This window comes from Cricetulus griseus, chromosome 8 (genome assembly GCF_003668045.3).
Source record: "Cricetulus griseus strain 17A/GY chromosome 8, alternate assembly CriGri-PICRH-1.0, whole genome shotgun sequence".
Lineage (NCBI taxonomy): Eukaryota > Metazoa > Chordata > Mammalia > Rodentia > Cricetidae > Cricetulus > Cricetulus griseus.
Window position 1 is genome coordinate 49797422 of NC_048601.1, and position 18752 is coordinate 49816173.

The 18752-nt window shown below is 40.2% G+C and overlaps 1 protein-coding gene and 1 pseudogene across 18 annotated transcripts in view; one reads left to right on the forward strand and one right to left on the reverse strand.

The window, feature by feature from the left end:
* The window catches only part of Magi1 (membrane associated guanylate kinase, WW and PDZ domain containing 1), a 604931-nt gene that overhangs the window by 247611 nt on the left and 338568 nt on the right, over nucleotides 1-18752 (forward strand). The window lies entirely within an intron of this gene.
* On the reverse strand, nucleotides 5606-5710 carry LOC113834271 (annotated as a pseudogene).

An 18752-nucleotide genomic window follows, 5' to 3' on the forward strand; every position in this document is an offset into this window, starting at 1 on the left:
AGAGTCCCCACAGCATCATTAAGCAAGCTTGGATAGAATCCTATGTTTGTTTATTTTCTAACCTTTGAATCTCTGTGGTGAAGGTTTTCTGCTTTTGTGCAACAAATTCTATCGCCCAGTGGAATATGCACATTGATTAGTTGTATGGCGTAGAATGATCCTGGGGTGTCTTCCTCACCAGCAAAACCACTAATTTTGCTCTCTATAGAGGCACTGGTTAAAAAGAACCCTGTCCGTGGCTGGGGATTCGGCTCTGTCTAGTACTTGGTGCACAAACTTAAGTACCTGAGTTTTGATCCCAGGCACTCAAGTGAAGGCAGGCATGGTAGCATATGCCTGTGCTGCTAGCTCTATGGAGGCAGAGATAGACAGATTCTGGAGCTCCCTGGCTGGCCAGCCTAGCCAATCAGTTAGCACCTTGTCTCTAATAATAATAGTAATAATAATAATAAATCCATAGCGATTGAGGAAGGCACCCAGTGTCAACTCTGATTTCTATGGGCACACATAGAGACCCACCAACACACACACACACACACACACACACACACACACACACACACACACACACACACACACACACACACACACTCTCTTTTCAGTATGTCCTAGTCAGACCTCTCCCTGTTGTAGCCCAGGAAGCTAGAACTACTCCACAGTAGGTTTTTAAAGATCTTCCGAATTTTAAATATTATTGCAATAACTGAAGGTGCCCAAGGTGAGGGTTTTTGATATCATAATGTGCCCATCAGCATGTAACTTGATGATGAAACAAGGATGATAGCTTTTATTTTTGGTAGAGCTGTGCACTCACCAATTGGTTAGGAGTACAAGGTCTCTCTGGTCCTAACTAGTTTTTGAGCCTGCTTGCATCCTGGAGTCCAAAAAGTCCATTTAAGAAATAGCCCAAGGGCTGGCAGTGTGACTTGGCCAGTAAAGTATTTGTTATGCAAGCCTTATGACCTGAGTTCAATCCCTGGAACCTATGTAGAGGTTAAAGGAAAGAACTGGCTCCAGAGTTGTTCGAAGACCTCTGTATGTGCACCTCCATAATAATAATAAGTACAATTTAAAAAACTTGCTCAAATGTTATTAAATTCTACCCTGCCCCCAGTAGATTCCACTAAAGCCTACTTCCTCACCCCAGAAGCAATAAATCTGAAACCCTTTGGAGAAATAAACAAATAAGGAAAGGCAAAAGTTGGAGAGATGTTGTCTATAAATATGTACACATACAATATATTTGGAGCTGGATTCTTCTTAGCAATATATTCCTAAATTGTTCACATAGTAAAGACTTTCATAGCCTTATTTTAGTAGCTTAAGAGCTGTGGTTTTATAGCTTGAGTTCACAAAGTGTCTGTTGGTCCTAGCTGAAAAATGCTTCTGAATTGCTGCAAACTAATCCGTAACAATTACCTCTGTCTTCTCTTCTCCCTACTGTCTGAGTCCTTCCCGAGACCCTGGAGATGCTTTAGAGTAACTGGAATCCTACCATTAGAAACACTTTTCCAGTCAGAGGCAGTCGGCATGGTAATTAGAGACAGTGTTTGGATTAGGACTTCCGAAATTCAGATCCTAGCATTCTCAGCTCTCTGTGTGTGACCTTTGAACACGCTCACTAATGACTCTCAGGAATAGTTTCTGTGGGTGTGCATTGCTACAGACATTGTGGTAGCCTCCTTGGAAGTCCTGCAGGATTAGATAGAGTAATGCATGTTTGTAATTTACCTTGCACAGTGTCTAGCTCTTATCATTCTTATCAACCCAGCTATCACAAGCCTACATAGTCTTCTCCAGCAGAAAATGAGCTTGTTTCCTCACACTTGAACATAGGTTATTATTTATTTCTCTTTGTGTGTGGTCATGTCTGTGGGGGAGAACTTGTATGAATGTATTGTGGATTCCTGTCTAAGACTTTGAGTAAACTCTCACGTGACAGCCTTCTCAGTCTTCTCTGAGGCTGTCCATGCAGGGTGTGCTGTCCATGCAGGGTGTGCTGTCCATGCAGTAGGCTATTCATGCAGCATGTACTCTTGTAGCCAAACTTGTGATTTAAGCACTTGAGTTCTGTCATAAGAAGTGGTGGCCTAAAGCCATTGGTCCTGAGGAAAGAAAACGGGCTTTTGAGAACACTGGGTGCTTATGCTGAAGTTTTCCTGCTTATTGGCAGGTTGCAAGGATATGTGCAGTCTAATTTTTAGGAGAGTGATGAGGCTCCTTTTTGGGCTAATGATGTGTGTCCATGCATCTTTATAACTTTCCACCTTCAATCCCTTCCACCCCACGGGTAGCTGTGGCAATGTTGACAAGGAGGCTAATGAGCTCTGTGCCTTGTTCTAAAACATTGGCTGTTTCTAATTGGACACGTGTTATCTGGCATTTGTGATCTGATGCTTGTTACCCTTATCAAATCCTTACTCCCTTCCCTGCAGATGAGTTGCAGGACCTGACGCCATAAGGCGGTGAACAGTTGGGAGGAATGGTTGAATGGTTAGACCAGGTGCTTCAGGTCCCCAGCTCATGGATGTGGCTTTCTGGTTCTGAAGAAAGTGTCCGCATACACATGCTTTATAAAGTGGGCCATATCCACTTTAATATGAGAAACCTAGATAATATATAGATCCCATTTGTCTATTATTAGAACAATTGAAGACAGCACTTTTTAAACTGGGATTTTTGGATAAAGCTGTTGGCATAATCCTCTTTCATTTTTCAAGGGAGAAATTAAAGGTTAGGATTCTAGCAGGATCCCAGAAAGGATCTGATGAAAAAAATATTTGGTTAAAAACCATCCACAGATCTTTAAATTTAGCTTTGTGTCTCTTTCAGGAATAAGGCTTCATTAAATTACTGAAATATCACTGGCCAGATTTTTAAGGATCTTTGTTGTATGCAAATATATGTACTTTTAAAAACATCCTGAAAGTGGCTGGGGGATGGCTTGGTTGGCAAAGTGCTTCCTGTGGAAACATGAAGACTTGAGTTTGGATCACCAGCCTTTGCTGGGTGTGGAAATGTAAGTGTAGACCCAGAGCCAGGGAGGTAGGCACACCAGGATCCTTGGAGCTCACTGTCCAGCAGCGTAGCCCAATAGGTGAGGTCTGAGTTCAGTGAGAGTCGGTATTAAAAAATAAAGTGAGGATGGAGAGATGACACAGGGGATAATAGCCCTGGCTCTTCTTCCAGAAGACCTGGGTTCAATTCCCAACACCCACATGGCAGCTCACAACTGTCTGTAACTCTGGTTCCAGGTGATCTGAGACCCTCAAACAGACATACCTGTAGGCAAAATGCCAATGCACATAAAATACAAATAATTAATACATAAAAAATTTAAGGTGCAGAAGTTGAGGAAAGCACCCTATGTTGAGCACTAGCCTCCACCTGCATGCTCAGGCACATGTATTCATGCCCATATACACGTCTGAACAACACACATGAACATGGGCTCCCACATGTACAGGGGCATACACACACACACACACACACACACACACACACACACACACACACACACACACACACACACAATCAGAAGGATAAGTTTGTTTCTTTTTCTTTTCAAGAATACTAGATATAGCCTTCCTGGAAATTTCTGCTAAATGTTCACATATGTTCAAGGCGTCAGGTCCTTGCTTATATATGTAGGAATTCTGCTTCCTTTAGGAATCTTCAGTGGTCTCATTGAGTTGGAAATAGTGTGGAGTTTTCCATGCTGCTGAAATATAGATTTGACTGATGGTAGTAAAGGTGACATGGATGAGACAATGTATTTAACCTGAAGATGGAAATGAGTTGGCATCAGGCCCACTCTCTCTTCTCTGCCAAGCATGTTCCCCATCCCTTGTCCTGTAAGCTGTGGAGAAAGTGGACTGAGAGACTGTCCTTATTTCTGAAAAAAAGGAATGGATCCTAGGAGGGCCATTGGAGTAGTAGGAAGAGGAGATTGGAGTTTAAATCAGACGCAGAATTGGAGAAAAGTAACAGCTGGGATGGGGCATGAACTGCTGTATTAATTTGGCTGTGCTACCCTTTCCTAGAAAAGAATTAATAATGGCAGTGGTCTCATGGGGATGAGGGAAGGCAGTTTCTTTGCCTCTAGCCCTTGCTTGGGAGTGTCCAGTTGGCATGATTTCCTGTGCTCCCAGACTGAACAGGCAGAGGAAGAAACAGCCCAGACTACTGTAGAGATTTATTTATGCTTTAATATGCCATATAAAGTCACTTGTTTGTTTCAAAATTAAGATGAACCACCCAAGGAAGGGACTGGTTGAAGAGTTAAGCAGTCTTCAAATTGCTACAGCTGCTACATCTGTCCCTATAAGCCAGATGGTTTTTTGATAGGATGAATCTTATTGTGGGAGAGATGGATGAGGTTTCCTTCTGCTTTTCTCTGGGATTGCCTTCGCTCCAGATGAGCTTATAGCACAAATGTCTGCTGACTTGGATAGATGGAATGGGTTGTCATGGTTTCTTCCTTCCCATTGTTTGAAGCCATGCATCATTTAAAACATAGAGGTTCTCCATACAATTGTTTTTCTAGCTTATCTTACAAACACACACATGCATGCATGTACAGTCTCTAAAATAATGTGACCAAGTGGGGCATAATCACTTATCAAGAACTTAGATCTTGGCCCTCTCCCATCCCCCCGTCAATGAAATGTCCAGTTTACCACAGTCCCCGCCTTTCCTTAATGTCGTCTACCTAGCTCATTTCTCTTATTGCAATTTCTGATAAATGAATTAAAGAAGCACAGAGTCATATTTTTATATATCTTAAAGTCAATCTTTACATAGTTTACTGTGTTCATTTAGTGGCTATGTAAATCTCAGAAAGTGGGCCAGATCTTGGTGTGAGGGAAAGTAGTCGTCAATGCTACTTAAGTGTGGTATAGAATCTCTAGCAAGATGTTTGAGGAATTTCTTTATGCTAATCAAAATGTAAAGCTGTAAGCCTCAATAAACATGCATTTGTGATCACTTCCATTCTTAAGCAAAGCTTTTTCGTTTCATGATGTAATATTATGACTCTATAGGGGGCAATAGAGAGCAGCTTGCTGATAGGGTGTCTGGGGCAAAAAGGCAAACCTGAAACATTTTTCCTCCTACCATAAGTCCCCAGAGTACAGGCAGCTCCTGAAAGATGCAGAGGAAGGATAAAAGTTGTGTTCCTGGGCTTGTTATTCTTTATCAGTATCTGCAGGCATCAATGTAAAGTATGTGTATATACACAATATTTGTGTAATTTTTTGTCTTGAGTCAGAATATCAGGATGAAGCCTGCATGTGTGTTTTGATTAACTGCTAAATGCTCAAGAGTGGGGCTGTGGTCTTGGCATAGAGACATTGTGAAGGGAGTCTGGAGTTTGTTCTTTTGTCTCTCTGATGCTTGTGACTAGTTCCTTTTTAGACCAAGAGTAGATTCATTTTATGCCTAAACATCTTAGAAGAACGTAGCTTGGTAAACTCATTTAAATGGATTTCTTTTCTATCAGGAAGTAATATGAGGGGGGGAAAGGTTTTCATAAGACCTAGGATTCTTTAAGTGTGACTTTTTAGTTCTTAGTATCTTTTTTTTTTATTTTAGACAGCTTTAATGTAGCCTTGCCTAAACAAGGCCTCAGAAAATTAAAGACTCAGAGTCTCCACGGAAATCTTTAGTAAAAGGCGAAAGATTTATACAATCTGAAGAGAAACCAGAGTATGTTCTTAGTATCTTATCTGAACAACAAATAATCACCATCTACAATATTGTTAGTCAGTTTCCGAAATGGAGAGGGTGATTCTCCCTTGTGCTTTTAAACTGCTTAAGAATGGAGTGGACCATACCTTAGGTTAAAAGGCTGGCTACTGCCAGCATTTAATGCTCTTCTCAATCTCAGGTTTGGATCCTGGGATTGGAAAACACTATTTATGTAGTGGGTGATTTTAGGAAATAATATTTAAAACCCTAAAAATTACTAATTTATGTTTGATATAGGTGCTGCCTAATATAGGTGCTGGGAATTGAATCCCACCCCCATCCCTACAAGAACAATTCATGTTCTTAACCACTGAACCATCTCTCCAGCCCTAATCATTTTTAAAATGATCATTTGTTATTCCTAGATCCTTCAGCTCTAAGAGGTGTTACTGTCCTTGTATACTTGGTGACCATCTTCCTGTTTTTCCTTATCACAGAACCCAGACTTTCATTAGCACAATTAATTCACCTTAGCAAAGCAGGTATGGCTTTAGTCATATCTGCTGAATCATAATTGGTCTAAGCCAGTGTTATCCTCCTATTCTCTTTCAAGAGTATAGAGGGTGGGGATCTAACACAATTGGTAGAGAGTTTTATCATGCATGATGATCTAGGTTAAATCCTCAGTGCCAATAAAATTGACTTCGGTGGAGCATACGTGTAATTCCAGAACTCAGGAGATGGAAGAGCAGAAGTTCAAGGTCATTTTCAGTTACAAAAACAGCTTGAAGCCATCCTGAGCTACATGAGACCCTATTTTAAACACACACACAAAAACAGAAAACCAACAATAAACAAGACCTGGGACTGGCTCAATGGTTAACATGTCTATTCTACATGTGTGTGACCCCTGTTTGAATCCCCAGCATCCATATGAATGCTGGGCAAGCATGTTAGTCTGCCTGTAATTCCAGTTCTCAGAAAGTGGAGATGGAAGATCCACAGAACAAGATGGAGAGCTATAAACCAGTCATAGCAGTGAGCTCTGGTGTCATCTGGAGGTCTTTTGTCAATGAGCAAGGTGGAAGTTGATCCAGAAGACTACAGATACCAGTTTCTGATCCTCCACCCTCACTATGAATTTGTATACATGCAAAACAATAAAAACATGATTGGCTTAGAAGTGTACAGGTGACCCACCTCTTGCCAGTGGCATTAAGAAGAAATAGGCAAGAGAGTCCGTTCCTGAATGAAGATGGTAGATACTAATAGAAATAAATCATTTTAATATTCTCTCCTGTTTCCTGCTTTAAATAAGGATATAGAAACCATCTAACAGGAATGAGGTGATAGGCAGATGGTAGAGACTAGGATTCAGGGAATGGGGAACAACATGTTGAAAAGCTGGAGCAACTCCCCAGAACACTCCCCAACCTACATCCCTGCGGGGAAGAAAATAAAAATTAAAACAAAAACAAACCCACAGTTCTCACTATTTAAGCCACTCTTTCTCAGGGAGGCTCTTATTTTCAGCCTAAATTTCTTAATTGCATAACGACTTTAAGGCAAAGTGGGCCTTATGTATGGCAGTTGAATGAGATGAAAAGACAGCCACATATGTAATTTTTCTCAGCCTTCTTTATGTAAATATTATTTTCTTTGGGCTTGAAAAGAAAGACAAATATTGAAGAATTGTAATTACACTCTATGTATATGTGGTCATTTTAATGTTTAATTGAACCAGAGGCCTGAAAGTATGTGGTAACAAAAAGATAATAAACTGTCCTGTCTTTATTTAAATCATTCTGAACTCCTCCTGTATAGTCAGACATCAGAGGTAGCAGGACTACATTACTTGGTGATTTCAGCATTGACGTTTCCATTTTTTTTTTCTTAACTATTTGTTTTCTTATCTAGTCTGGTCTACTGCTTAGAGTATAGTACCATATGAACAGTAAGAGAGACTCTCAGGAGACTGACTATAGCTCTGTACTTGAATGGTTGAAGGTTCAGGAGGTGTGTGTGTGTGTGTGTGTGTGTGTGTGTGTGTGTGTGTGTGTGTGTGTGTGTGTGTGTGTATGTATGGCTCTATTCTTAGAGTGGCTGAAGACCACGAGGGTGTGGGTGCATGGGTGTGTGCATAGAGTGAACACATGGATGTTCATGAGCTCATTAATTGTCCTTGCTGGCTGACTCATTAGCCTGCCTACCCTTCTACCCCAAGGTTACAGAACTATTCATTCCCCTATACTTGGCTTTTTTACATTGGTTCAGGGGATCTGAACTCAGGTCCTCATGCTTGCCTAGCAAATGCTTTACCCCCTGAACCATCTCTTCACCTTAGAGTTGGTTCCAAGGATCACAAATGGATTTGCTTAAGGACCTTGGCTTTGCTGGACAGTAACTAGAATGCTTGAATAGAACAGTATTGGCAAACATTTGCCTCTTTGTTAGTTGACTTTCTAAACTTTGGGTTAGAGTTTAGTTCCCTTGCTATTTCTGATGAAGTCTATTGGTGACAATATCTACACTGTAGCTGTCTGCTGGGTCTAGTGTTATACTCAGAATGTTAGTAGATAGTGATGTCTCAGGGGGTTTTGTACTAACTTTCGAACTTTTTGTTACTATTGTACTAACTCTGTTCCAACACTCACTGAAATAATTTTAAACCTTCAACTGGAAGTATTTTCAAGTTTGTATAGTTTGTTTATTAGTATAGGGACAGGAAGCTTCAGAGTAGCTCCCATAATGTAGCAGAGATCTGTGGAGCACTGCTGTCATAAACAGATAAGCCCGTTGTAGTCAGGGTGCAGCGCTATATAAATTCATTTCTACGTAGCATTTGCTGGAGTAATTAATGTCTTGGGCAATTATTTCTTTTAATACTTTCTTATTTCTGGAACAAAATTTTCTTACTGTATGAAGCAAAATGAAGACTCAGATCTTTGCAGTTGTAAACTTTTACAAAATCAGTTTTAATTGGGTCAGAATTAATTAAATTGTAGTGTATTAACTCCTTTTGTGTCCTAGGAGTATTAAATGTTATATCACTTTGTGAGGCAATGTCATGGGATATTGATTAGGAGTCAAGGTAGAGACTTACTGTTTAAAAACTAATTGGCTTCAGGACATGCTGGAGCTCTCCTGGAAGAATAATGCATGTGATTGAAAAGACTTTTTTGCTTGAGCTCTTTTTTTCCCTCTGAGATTCAAGGAAGTTTGTAAAGAATAATGGTGCTTTAGACAAAATAATATTGAAGTGCTTTCTTACCCTGCTTTCTTTGGGATGATTGCATCTCTTCCAACAGTGCACTTTATTTTATTTTATTTTTAAGGAGAAATGTGGACCTGAACAAGTGCCCATTGATTCTCTTTGGAATGTTGAGCTTGAGGAACTGAGCTAGGTTGGTGAGGTATAGAATTCTTCTTTCGTCACACAGCAGCCATTCTCACAGCAGAAAACACATCATGTCGTTTTCCTACTTAAAACCACCAGCAGTGGCCTCCGGGAAGTGACCCTGTCAGTGAAGTGCTGGCTGTACATGTCATGGAGTTTGTGACACAAATTGACATTCCAATGCAGATGTAAGAAATCTCACAAGGCCCTACCCCCAGATGAAAAGCTAAAGGACATTAACGGCTGCTGAGAAAGGAAGAATTTATTTTCTCCAGGAACAAGCCCCCTGAAAGATTATCCAATCCCAAGTGGTCAGCCCTAAACACATACACATATAAGTGACACTAAATGGACTCAACAGGTTGTTTTTATATATGTAAACATATATTCATGTACACACATGCATAACAGTAACAATTAAAGCAGAAGTCACTGAATTTAGAAGAAGTTGGGGGGACATTGGAGCAGTCAGAAAGAATGTAAATATAGTACTCATATGAAATTCTCAAAAGTATAAAAAATAAGAATGCATGCTGAGGTGTTTTGAAAGAAAATGGCCCCCAGTGGAAGTGGCACTACTAGGAGGTATGAACTTGTTGTAGTTGGTGTGGTCTTTTTGGAGGAAGTGCATCACTGTGGAGGTGGGCTTTGAAATCTCATATATGTTCAAGTTACTGCCCAATGTCTCAGACCACTTCCTGTTGCCTGCAAGATGTACGACTCTCAGCTACTTCTCTAGTATCATGTCTGCCAGCACACTGCTATGTCCCATCATAATGATGATGGACTGAAGCTCTAACTGTAACTGTACCACCCAAATTAAATGTTTTCCTTTATAAGAGTTGCTGTAGTCGTGGTGTCTCTTCACAGTAATAGAAACTATAAGTAAGACATGTGCCAATTTGATAAATGAAAATAATGTTTTTTTAAATTTATATATAGTGCTATGCACCTATAACCCCTGTGCTGGAGAGGCAGAGACAGGAGAGGAGGACGTCTGAGGATTTCTGGCCAGTCAGTCTGGCTGAGTCCATGAGTTCTTCAGGTTCATTGAGAGCCCTCTCTCAAAAACTAGGGTAGAATGTAATAGGTGCAAACAGCCGGCACTGACCTCTGTCTTCCATATGTACACACCGTACACTTGCACAGACGTGTCACACAGACACTCACATGAGTGACTGCAACAGCAGTTCCCACTAATGAAGATCCATCTTACCGTGGACTTACTTAACAGCCCTACATATCTGTACCTCCCTGGGCCCCCAGTGTTGAGTTAAACCCTCCTCACCTCTTACAGGGTGCTGGGGTTCCACTTGTTTTTCATTTTGCATTTGCCCATTGTGAAAGACCTCTTTGCAGATCTGTAAAGTGCTTTCTGCACTGATACAGTCTAAAGTAGCACCCCAGAGTTCAAGCCACTGTCACATTATGGTATCACTCTGACTTAAAAATATAATGTGAATTTGAAATTCTTCTGTCTGTATATTCTTTTATCTGTCTAAATCAAAATCTGCCTTGTCTATTTTTGTATCCATCCTATTTGTATAAGGGGGGCTGGGCACCACAGGGCCTAGAATACATAATAACTTCTCAAGTTAAACGAAAATTGGGGGAATAGCATATGAATACATCTGAGATATTCTACAAGTGATTGACATTTTGGTTCTGGGGATTGAAGCCAGGGCCTCAAACATGTTCATCATATTGTACTGCTGTGCTACATCCCAGATCATATTGAGTCTTATTTATCATGTGTCTACCTCATTGGGACTTCTAATTTAAATAAACCTCTGCCTCTGCCTGTTTTTTGTTTGTTTGTTTGTTTGTTTCCAATTCACATGTAGCTCAACTATTTATTGGCATCCATGTATCAGTTAATACAACTAGCATACTTTGTGCTGTATGAATTCTTGACTTTAATGAAACTCCATTAAAAATGAGTTTACCTATCAAATAATGCATCAGTTGTAGCAGTTTTGTATCCCCTTAGAATATTCCATTATCATATTAAAGGATGCTTGTAAGTCCCAGAGGGTAGAAAGTTTATTGCTTTTGTGTCACAATTTGCTATATGTATATATAGCCTTCCTCTGCATTTCTTTCTGTGTTGCTTTAATATTGAGTTGAATTGTGCCCTTTCTGTTCTGCTTAACTGGCATGAAGGACTGTTAGGGTGGAGAGTAATGTTTTTTATGGCTCTCTGGAGAGGATTTGGAGTCCCCATGATGCTCAGGGAATGGTCCCGATAGTCTTGAAAGCCTCAGCTGACCCAGGTCCTATCCAAGCTCCCAAGGTGGAAGGCATCAATGTCCCTAAACCCCCTAATTGAGAAGTGCTTTAATACACTTAACTGACAGTGGTACAGAGACTCTGTGGCCTCCTTTTGGATTGGTGTGTATGAAGTACCATAATTCTCATTCTCTCTGTTTTCAAAATACCATCTGTGAAGACAGCATTAATCAGAGATTCCTAGGCATTCTGAGTGCAACAGAGCCTTGGCTTCTTTAACAAAAACAGATAGACAGACAATTCACAAAAGGCAAAAATACAAAGCAAATAAAGAAGCCAAGGCAACATGTGCTTGCCTTGTGGAAGAATACTCCAAGACCTGGTAGTGCTTTTGAATCACTTCTCTCTCTAGGAAATGTTACACTGAATCCTTATCTCCCACCAGTCAGGCAGTGTCTTCATCAGGTAGTTAGCATCCCCCTCATTGAATATTCCTTCCTAGACTTCCATTTTGCCATAATTGAATTCAAAAGTCGGGGTTCTCATTGTGAAATATTAAGCTAAGGTGTTTTATGTAGAAAACATTGAATTATCTTATTCTCCAGGTGGAAGTGTAAATCTAATCAACTACAAGACTATGTCTATTTTATACTACATAGCTTCTTTAAAACACACTGTTTCATATGCAGCAGTATAATTCATTTAATCTCAAAAGCCTTTGCATAATTTTATATTCCTTTTCTATTCTTTTTTTTTTGTGCCAAGCATACATTCATGTAAATTACTTTTTGCCTGCCATACTAGCTCCAGAACAGATTTGAGAAGCAATGGAATCATTAACCCTTTGCATAGCTTCCTCCCTCCCTCCTTCTTTCCTCCCTTCCTTTCTTCCTTCCTTCCACTCTTTTATTTTTATTGCTAATTAAATTACTTGGAATTTGACTTTTAAAATATTCATTTCATTTTTAAATATGTGCATATATGAGTGCAGGTGCCCACTGAGGGTGATAGATCCCCTGGAACTAGAATTACAGGCACTTGTGAGCTGCTCAACATGAGTTCTGGGAGCTAAATTTACGTCATTTGAAAGAGCAATATGTACTTTAAACTACTAACAATATATTGCCATCTTGTTATTTTTGACAAAGAACTTGTGCTGGCTGGTTTTGTGTCAACCTGACACAAGCCAGAGTCACTAGAAAAGAAGGAATCCCAGTTGAGAAAATGCCCACATAAGATCTAGCTGTAGGCAAGCCTGTTATGCATTTACTTAATTAGTGATTAATGGGGTGGCCCTACCCACAATGAACTGGTGGTGCTGGGTTCTCTTTGGTTGAGCAAGATGTGAGGAGCAAGCCAGTAAGCAAGCATTTGTCCATGGCCTCAGTATCAGCTCCTGCTTCCTGGTTCATGCCATGTTTGAGTTCCTGTCTTGACTACCTTGGATGATGAACAATGAGGTGGAAACACACACCAAATAAACCCTTTCCACTCCAAGTTGCTCTGGTCATGGTCTTTTGTCAAGGTAGTAGAAACCCTAAGTAAGACAGTTCAAGGATATTTTATTCTTCTTTGCTGTTCATTTGTTTAGTTTTCCAAATAGGGTTTTCTGTGTAGCCTTGGCTGTCCTGGAACTCTTTCTCTCTAGACCAGGCTCTCCTCAGACTAAAAATTGACTGAGTGCTGGGATTAAAGGTGTGCACCACCATTTCTGGCATCTTCTTGGTGTCTTTAGTCTGTAGTTAATTATGATTGCAACCATTTGAAATAGATCCTATTATTTTCCCTGTTTCTTAGACAGAAAAAAACCATCTAACCCCAGTGTGGTTAGATGGCTTTTCCCAGGCCACACAAGGAGAGAGCTGTGTTTCAGATCAGACAGCATTGTTCCAGGGTCTGTGCCTTCAACCGTCACATGCTCCTTCTGTTGTATGACAAATGGATATTGGTAGGAACAAGTAATCCAAGTAAGTTGGATTAGAACCAAATTTGGAGTTCTTTCCTTCTGAGCATATTGAAGAGTCAAGTTCTTTCAACTCAAGTTCTGGTTCAAGTTCACTTAATATCTGTTTATTGAGCACTTCATTTAGGCAGTATCTTGGGTAGTAGGTATTCAACAAAAAAATAAAAGTAAAAATGTCTCTTCCCGGGCTGGAGAGATGGCTCAGAGGATAAGAGCACTGCCTGCTCTTCCAGAGGTCCTGAGTTCAATTCCCAGCAACCACATGGTGGCTCACAACCATCTGTAATGAGATCTGGTGCCCTCTCTGACCTGCAGGTATACATGCAGACTGAAAACTGTATACATAGGAAAGAAAGAAAGAAAGAAAGAAAGAAAGAAAGAAAGAAAGAAAAGAAAACACAAAATCTCATTTCTTTTTTTTTTTAATGTCTCTTCCCAGGTATATGCCTCATGTTGTATTCTAGTAAGACTGACTGACCTGTGTTGCACAATAAATAAAAGAACCAGAGACAGATATTGGGGTTCAACCTGAAGATCAGAGAAGCAAAGCAGCCAGGCTACCAGAGAGCTCTTGCCTCTGAAAAAGGCTGGGACATTCCTATTCTCAACACGGCTGGAGAATGAATGTTCCTAACTTCAGTGTGGCTGGAGAATGCATTCCTCCTATCCTCAATGTGGCTGGAGAATGAGTGCCTGATACTCAGACCTTGCTTTCTAATGCTGGGATTAAAGGTGTGTGATCCCAGGTGCTGAGATCATCTTTGTGTGAGCTGTTTCTCTTTAGGACTGGATAAATCTTGTGTAGATCTGAGTGGCCTTGTACTCACACAGATCCATCTACCTCTTAATCCTGAGTCCTAGGATTAAAGGTGTGTGCCCCTACCTCTTAGCTTCTGGCTTCTGGGAGTAAAAGTGTATGTATGGCTTTTATGGCTTGTGGCTGACTTTGATTTCTGAATCTTCAGGCAAGCTTTAATAAATCATAAATAATATATCACTACATACTTGAGTCCATTATTCTGTGAAATTTTTTATTCACAGACTTTGCACTAATTTTTAGATGATTCCGAAGAATGGGGGCTCTGTTCCTAAAGGACTCTCCTCTCTGCGGCTGACACATAACTGGTTCAAATAATTTTGAGAAGTACCAGACATAACAACTACTTGGATATGCTGGTCACCTATGAGATGATAAGGAATCACTTGGATATGTTGGTCACCTAAGAGATGAGCTAGAATGACTTGGATATGTTGGTGTGGTGGTGATTTTGTTGCTGTGGTAACCAATTCCCTTGCCATTCCTCTCTACCACTGCATTATAGTTTCTACAGGATAATGTGAGTTTACATACAAACATACATGTGTTTATAAAGCCTGGTTGGGTTGGAAGAAGACTCTAAAGTATGGTCTCTTTGAAGATGTATTACATTCACTCTTATTAAACATGCCTGCTTAGGCTTGTTATTGTCAGTGCTTTGCTTAGAGTTTCAATTTTCTTTGTTTGAAATACTATGTGTGTGGTTGATGATATTTTAGAAATGTGTGCATTCACTGGCACACCTAGGGATTCTCACATTTTCTAATCCAGAAATGCACTAATTTTCACACAAGATTTTTTTTAACACTCATAATGTGTCTCACTGACGATTAAATACTCGAGGCTCTAATGAGGCCCTCCTATGTGATTAAGATTTCATCACTCTCACTTTAGCATGAGTTCTCCACCAAAACTGTGATTATGATGTGTTTTTCATGTCGGAGTTACTAATTTAGTCATTTGTTGTTGTTTGTCACTTACTGAAGTGACTTGAAGATGATTTGGATTTGTATGTAGTAGGCTGTACCTATTATGTGGGTTAGATAAAGTTGCTAGATAGGCCAGGAATACAGTGTGGCGGTTTGAGTGAGGATCTTCCCAGTGGCTTAGATGTTTGAACACTTGGTCCCCATTTGGTGATTCTGTCTAGGGAGGCTGTGGAATCTGAGAGGTGGAACCTAGCAGAAGGAAGTAAGCTAACATAGAGGCACTATACATGATAAACAATATTCAGTCATTGGTGAGGATAATAACTCTTAAGAAAGACAAGATAAACCATAGAAGGTCAGGAAGCTTTGCTTGGTCTGGGCCATATAAATAGCAGTGTTCTAAAATTTGAACTGTTGGGAGAAAACCCAAGTATGTTAAGTGACAGATAGAGTAAGAGAATTGTATATTTAATGTTGTAGGTGTGAAAATACTGCATATTAACAGGATGCCGTAGTATATTAATTGGCATTCAATAGTGCTTTCATTATGTGGTGTGAATGTAAGCTAGAAAATAGCATATACTGATCCACCTTAAATTAAAACATATTAAAAGTGTTATAAGTGTCTGTCTTGTAAGAACAAAATTCTATATGGAAATTCCAGATAGACTTATATGTATACATGTGTTGTATGCCTATGCTTGCACGTTTGAGTAAATCTATAACTCTGCTTATATTAGTTCAATAGATTTTTTGTATTTACCCATGCCTTTTCCATTTTTTTTTGGTTGTTGTTGTTGTTGTTGTTGCTGTTGTTGTTGTTGTTGGTGGTGGTGGTGGTGGTGGTGGTGTTTTAATGACTATAGGTTCTGGGTTTAGAACTTATTTTTCAGTTGAGTTTTCTTTTAAACTATCCAATATTTTATGGCATTTGCGCTACATCTTTTTCTTTATAGGGCTGTGTGCTGAAAAGATGTTTGAAAGAACGGGGCCAAGATAGTATGTTAGTGCCTTGAGGAAGGGAGCAAAGACTGGGTAGAGGAAGGGGAGGAGGTAGGAAGTGTTGAAGGGAACAAGTAAAGAAGGAAAACACAAGAGCTCAGTTTGACATGACAGTGGAAACCTGTAAAAGATGCCTGATGATATTTGACTTGGATCTTGAAACTCTACTTTTTATTACTGTGATAAAGCACCAGGACCAAAAGTAACTTGGGAAGGAAAGGCTTTATTTCAGCTTACAGTTTATATTCCATCATGGAAAAAAAAAAAAAAAGTCAGGGCAGGAACTCAAAGCAGGAATCTGAAGCCAAGAATTGAAAAAGTTCCCATGAAGGAATGCTGCTCACTTGATTGCTTCTGTTGGATGATGGATCCCCTAGGACTGGAGTTACAGGTGCTGGGAACTGCTCTGTGAGTGCTAGGAATTGAACTAAAGTCCTCTTGAACAGCACCCAGTGCTCATAAGCTCTGAGTCATTTCTTCAGCCCTCAGCCTGTTCTTACACCACCCAGAACTATCTCCTCAGGTTGGCACCACTTGCAGTCGGCTGAGCCCTCCCACATCAATCGTTAATTAAGAAAATGTCCCCATAAGTTTGTCTCAGGCCAATCTGATAGAGGAAGTTTCTTGATTGGGGACCCTCTTCTCAGATGGCCCTAGCCTGTGCCAAGTAGATAAAAAAAAAAAAAAAAGGCACAGGTGACTAATGATTTCTTGAGGTGTCATAAGGAAAAGAAACAAGAATTTATTCATTTTCCTTCTTTTATGTTGTGGTCCTTAATGCTATATTGATTTTCAGGATTACCTCCCTTATTTATATGTGAATTCTATAATAATCTGACATCAGCATGTACTTAGAAATCTATATTATCTCTGAGCACAAGCTACGTTGCTTATTTATATGAGTTACAGAAATGAGAAAAAATTCAATGACTAGGTCTTTTTGATGTGTAAGTAAAGTAAATTGGGTGGGCATGCTTTTCCAAGAATGGAAATGTGGTGGAAGTGCGTTGGGAAAGACAAAGTAAGGTTTGGATTCGGGCCCTGAGGCCACCTCTGCTCATCCTGTCATCTATTGCTAAGACTGATTGGAGAGGTTCATCTCTGTCTCATTCTGGAAATGTATTCAGAGAGTTACCACAAGTTCTCATAATGTTACTCCTTCTCATCACTGCAGGGAGCTGAGGTCCAAACAGAATCCTTGCAACAATATTGCAGAACTAGCTTGTACAATTAGAATGTCTGGCTAGTCTCAATATCTTTTCTTTAAAGAACAAAGCAAAACAAGTTCATGTTGACCATTGTGGTGTCACATTAACCATAGACAAAAAAGTCTCTGTTTCCATGTCATCATGACCTTGACAAACATCTTGGTGATGAGATTCACAAAGTGAATTCTAAGTCCAAGAGGAAGTCTGAAGAGACTTATTCATGGATGGTGGTGTTATATAAGTTTGGGAAACTTCTCCAACTTCACTCTGTCAGTATAGTTAGATACATTTGACTAAAGCATCTCTTTCTTCTCAGCTTCCTTTGTGTCATCATCTTATCTGCTGTGTTTTAGACTGTAGAGATCTAGGACTGACAACCCTTTCAGTCCGGGAAGAAGGTCTGAGGCTGAGCTTGACCTTTCAGGATGCTGTCCAATCTCATCTCATGGCTACCATAGTTAATTCAGATAGTGATCCAGTCTGGACCAGTCAGAACTAACTAAAGGACTTTGGTAATCCTATTAGAGAGAGCTTCTCTGAGGTTAAGATGTGGGTTTGAAGCTGAGCTGTGGCTATGCACACCTTTAATCCTAGCACTCGGGAGGCAGAGGCAGGTGGATCTCGGTGATTTCAAGGCCAGCCTGGTCTACAGAGCACATATTAGGACAGCCAAGGATGCACAGAGAAACCCTGGCTCCAAAAAAAAAAAAAAAACCAAAAATAAAAAATGCTGTGTGTTTGATAATGTAAGGGGATGACCAGATAGAGGCATTATAGGATGTGTAGCAGCAGCGGTACCTATTAGATGTAGTAGAACCTCTCCTACCCCAGCTATTATAATCCAACATGTGTCTAAGCTTTGTCAAATGCTCCCAAGGACAAACATTTTGAAGACTGTCCTTTGGCTTTTTAGTTATTTGTGTTGCATTAGTTCTCTCTGTGTGTCTGTGTCTGTCTGTCTGTCTGTCTGTCTGTCTGTCTCTCTCTCTCTCTCTCTCTCTCTCTCTCTCTGTGTGTGTGTGTGTGTGTGTGTGTGTGTGTAGACCCCTGGTGTGGGTGTAGGTGTACTTGTCCACACGTTTGTATGTGGAGAGCAGAGGTCAAACCTGAGTGTCTTTCTCAATCTCTCTCTATTCAATGAAGTTCTCTCTGTGACCTGGGTTTCACTTAAACTGTCTTGCTCCTAACTCCCTGAGAGCCACTTGTCTCTGTCTTTCAGTGCTGGGGTTACTGATACATAGCTTCATGCCCAGCTTTTGGGTGGGTTCTAGAAGTCTGAACTTAGGTCTTCGTGTCTTTACCAACTAAGCCATCTCCTAACTCTTGTATTGCTTTTTGAAATCACTGTCATCAGTGTGGCCTTGCATCTGTTATTGTGTTTCTGCAAATCTCAGAAAGGTTCACTTCCTTTCAAAATGCCCTTGGCTTAGCACACCTGGAAAACTTCTGTCAGTCTCCCTTTCTTCAGCTCCTTTCCTTAAACACATCCTGTGAGAGGACATGCCCACAGGTTCTGAGG